The sequence below is a fragment of the Mytilus edulis genome, chromosome 11, assembly GCF_963676685.1.
Source record: "Mytilus edulis chromosome 11, xbMytEdul2.2, whole genome shotgun sequence".
Taxonomy (NCBI): Eukaryota; Metazoa; Mollusca; class Bivalvia; order Mytilida; family Mytilidae; genus Mytilus; species Mytilus edulis.
The window spans coordinates 28,171,809-28,176,852 of NC_092354.1; the positions used below are offsets into that span (position 1 = coordinate 28,171,809).

Sequence of the window (5,044 nt, forward strand, 5' to 3'; positions counted from 1 at the left end):
CTTACTTTTTATTTTATAATATCTGTTTTATAACATTTTCGTTCATAACTGGTTTTAAAAACCAGAAGCTTTCGTTTAAAATAGAGTTTTAATATTATTGCAGAAGAATGAGAAGATGATAATGGATTCATTCAAATTCATATTTGATAAATTCTGCGCAATAGAAAAATGTACAAGGGTGTACCTGAAATAAATTTAAAGATTATGACTAAGTTACCAATATTGTACAGCATAATAAACCCGTTTTAATTCGAATTACACCAAGAGGGACATTTCCGATGATTAAAAAAATAATTAGTAAAATCTGTCAAGTTTCATTAAAAACGGAAAACAATTCTTCACCGTAAACGATTTATCCACTTTAATTTTTTGTCGGCAAAAAAACAAAAAAACCGGGACCTCAGGTCGGCAAACTATATTTTTACACAGGTAACTACAGATGTTAGACCACATGTTCAATAATCTGAGCTGGAAAATACAATCGGTGAGTAGAAATTATCAATATTTTAAAGCATGTCTATCGAATAATCATGGATTCATAATTTTGAAGGGAAAATGTGCACATTTGTCGGCTTACAGATCTACCTTACAATGTCACAGGCACTTGTTTCTATCCATACGAAGGTCGACTATCCATATATGGATAGTCGACCTTCGTATGGATAGAAACAAGTGCCTGTGTACAATGTGTTCTCATTGGCGGATCCAAAAGGGGGGGGGTCCAAGGGTTCGAACCTCCTTTGTTTTGGCCGCTCAATGCATTTAAATGGGGACATATAGTTGGACCCCCCCCCCCTACCCCTGTTTCGTTCTGGGTTGGACCCCCCCCCCCCTTTTTAGAATGGCTGGATCCGCCACTGATCCTACGGAATCTATATTGAGATACTCCGATAGGCTATATATAGCTATGAATCGACGTTATATATTACCACACTCGTGCATAGTTGCATGTTCCAGGGAAAATATAAGCTTTGAGCCACCTTTAAGCTTCAATGTTAAAGTTGTGCTTAATAATAAATCATTGAAAGTCATGAAGGACACCGTCCCCCCCCCCCCCCCCCAATTATCATGTGTGTGTCATTTATTCCCTTAATTATTTTGCATACATCACCCTGAGTGGAATACATAAAAGGTTACTCTATATCTTCCCCTTTTTTGTGGGAATAATTTGGTCGATTGTATAGGGAATCACTCAAGCATGACTGGATCCGTGACCCTAAGGGCAGTCAGGGGCCCTGTCCCTTATGAAAAGTTCTGGATCTGCCACTGACCATGCTGACCTATACATCATGTAGTGTACATATTGTATGTTAAAGTATTGCTAACTCGGGTCATAAATTTGCATGAAATACTTGTCACTGGACATTTTATAACCAACAACCAACCGATCTTTACATGTACGTATCCATATAAATGTGTTTCTTATCATGCTTATGCTGGATTACTAGTATTTCCCTAGTTTTGCTTTATCATGCATAGTACAAACACATATGATTTGATCATAAAATGTTAAGAAAATTATTAACTTTAAGATTAAATAGTGACTTATTTAGCAAGTGTCCATTTTCATTTAGATTTTAAATAATTCTCAAATCATGGACAACAAAACATTAATATATTTGATAATACATTTGTAGCATGCATATGCCAGGCATTGAAAGTGAATAAATATTTTAAAAATGGTTTAAAATAGCATTAATCATCAAAATAAAACAATATTATTAAATTAATGTTCCTGAAACAAGGCACAGAGTCATAAACAGTTGTCATTTAAACACAGTTGATTAAACAAATTGTGCTAATTCAATTAGTAATTGTTTTATCATGTACTACATTGTTTAAAAACACATATTAAAAGAGCAAAGCTAGCATCATAATTTTATTCTTTTTAGATTTAACATAGAATTTATATTAAATCACTATAATTTGTTAATACTTTGATTGAACCCAAACTATATATTTTCATGTGAAATTTTTATATAAATTGTGCCCTGTTAGCATTGTTTTTCAAAATTCATTTGTGCCATACATGTTATCTAACTTACAAGTAGTAACATTCAATGGTCATTATATTTATTCCGCAATAATTAAGGACCTTCTAATCATAAGTCATATATATTTTTCGACATGCATTCAATTGTGTTTTGGTTACTTTATTGTTGCCTATTAAACTGTTGGGTTGATGCATCATTGATATATCCCACATCTCCTTTGATCATGTGCATTCACATACGACTGCAGATTTTTTGCATTTTTTACATAATCATGATAATTATTTTATGTAAACATTCAATATGTTAGGAAAACATAACAAAAAAATATATCTGTATGCATATTTTTTTATGTTAACATGGTATAAATTTTTTAAAAGTATTTTATGAAGCTCAAAATATTTTTTATAGATATACACAAATGTAGTATTATCCAGTAAGTTCTCATAAAATTTACTGTGTTAACTGCATTGTATGTGTTGTATCTACTAATTTAGTCTAAAACAATTTTTTTTAATTCAAATTCAAAATTAACAATTAAAATATTTGTATTTACTGAATATGACCATGCAAATGTGACATTAAAATAGGTAATAATCAGGATGTTAACACTGGATATGCGATAGGTAATAATCAGAAATTCTTATATACATGATCTAGCTAATATACAAATTAAGACACAATAGTTTATTGCCCTGGGGGATGATATTTAATCTGTCATTGGTATAATGATACAATTTTATAATAATGTTCACAAATTATCATGATTAAAATTGTCCTCTTCAAAATTTTGATAACTTTTTCAAAACAAATTATAATTTAAGAAAAATATGAAACAGCAGGATATATATTATTTTGGATATTAAAATGCAAATTTTAAAAGTAATCTGAATATTGATTTATTAAAATAAAATTGGGTAAATAATTAAATAAAAAAGTGAGCTGCAAAGCAATATTTAATGCAAGCTGTTATAACAAATGAATAAGTAAAAAGTATTCAGGGTAACACAAAAGATGTAAAAAATATTAAACTCAAGGATTTAAAACATTAACTGGGATGGTTAAGTCTTGGAACAATATTTTTACATCACAAAGGTTTATTCATTATATGCACTGGACAAAGGTAAAGTCAATATCATCTACATGTATATAGTAACAGGGCATTTATTTATTTTATTTTTTCGTTCCTTAAACTTTTCTTTGTCATGTTTGTAGTATCAATATATTTCATATTAAATCATAAACATAATTAAAATAAACAAAAGAAATAACCTGTTGTGTTTTAGAGAGGAATAACTATGTCCATGATGTCTGCATGACTTTAAAGAATTGATGAAAAAAAGTATGGTGTGAGCCTCAATGAGACAGTAACCCTTCAATGAAAGTACATAATCACACTTAACAAATCATTAATGCAGGAAAAAAGACAATACTATATAGAATTTAGACCCCCTTAAAAGATTTATTTTTCTTGTTAATAGGGACTTGAAAATAGAATTGTATTAGTGCTAGAATTTTTTGGTCAATCAAATGAGAAGTGCTAGTTTTATCTAGGTAAATACAGTTATTGTAATTAACTTTCTTATTATTGCACAATGTATATACATGTAGTATTATTTATTTATTATTAGTTAAACATTTACTGTACTTGAGTCTAAATGTATATTTTATTTTGTAGAATCATACTGAATATGTATTGGTTTGACCATGATTCCCACTTTAATAGAATATGACACCTGCTAGTACATGTGCACTTTGATGCATAGAAAATATAGATGTCACTGAGTCGCTGTATAGCTGCAAATTGTGAAACAATGGATTAATTCATTATTTAATGCTAGTTATCTATTGTTTTTGGAAATTATGAATATGGCGTGCAGCATTATTCCATGATGATAATGTGATGTTCTGATTAAATTGGACAAGAAGAAAATTGTGCCTTGTACAAATAGGAAAATTACAAATTGTATTAAAGGAGGACCACATTACTGGAGGACTAATTACCTTGGATTATCATGATCAATTGTGAATTTGGAATAACAAAATTTCGTAGTTGCAGTGAATATTAATAGTGCGATCATACATGTACATTATTTCTGAATTCCATGAATACCCAGGATAACTATTCATTTGAAATAGCAATTTGGAATAATGAAAATGCATAGTTTCAGTGAATACTACTAATAATAGTGCATCATATCTGAATTCATGAATACTTTTAATTAGTGGATAATCAGTCATTTTAATAATAACAATATGGATAATGTGAATTTCTAGTTTCAGTGAAATTAACAAAACAGTACATGTATATCACATCTGAAGTTTATGTTGGCATTGCAATTGTTAACTACCGCCAGCATGTCCAGGGTGTTTAAAAAGATCTTAACCAACTATGAGGGTCTCGTGCAGTCCGTGTCAATTGTTTAGAGTCAAATGACTGCTTGCTGTACTTAAATTATTAAAGTCTGAATTAGAATTAAATAAAAATCTTAATTAGCATGATTAGTCATGTTAGTGGCCAAGTGTTCATGGTTTTTGAAACAAATAAACCATGCACATACATTAAAGTATAATTTTATTATCCCTCCTGCAACAAAAGTTGAAGTACATGCATGCAAGCCAAGAAATATGTATTACAATCTGGCAGTGGCTACAGCGTACCGTTTTGTATTTAAGCTTCACCAGATACATTTTAGAAGCAGAAATGCCTGGATACTTCCTTTAAAATGTTATGAAGTTTCTGTTATTGATTTGTTCATTGCACTTCACCTAGTTTTCATGGTACACTACATGTACATGTAACTGTTTACAAAAAAATATTACTGTTTGAACAGTCACAGTGAAATACACTTGAAGTGTTAAATGTATAACGTATGTATATTAATTGAGTTACTGGATTAATTGTTATGGTATCTTGAAAGGTGTACATGTCTCAGTGTCTGTCAGGCAGGGTTGGCCTGATCCTGACTTCATTTCATGGATCAGTGATTAAGGTTACTTCAGTTACATGTAATTTGTCAAGTTTGTTTCTCACACATGTTTAAAAATACTAC

General features: G+C 30.3%; 1 long non-coding RNA gene across 1 annotated transcript; it reads left to right on the top strand.

The window, feature by feature from the left end:
- Positions 1 to 4,488, top strand: LOC139495456 (uncharacterized). The gene is made up of 2 exons (XR_011657348.1): positions 1 to 484; positions 3,670 to 4,488. It is a non-coding gene; the product is annotated as an uncharacterized lncRNA (long non-coding RNA).
- Positions 4,489 to 5,044: the final 556 nt, after the last annotated feature.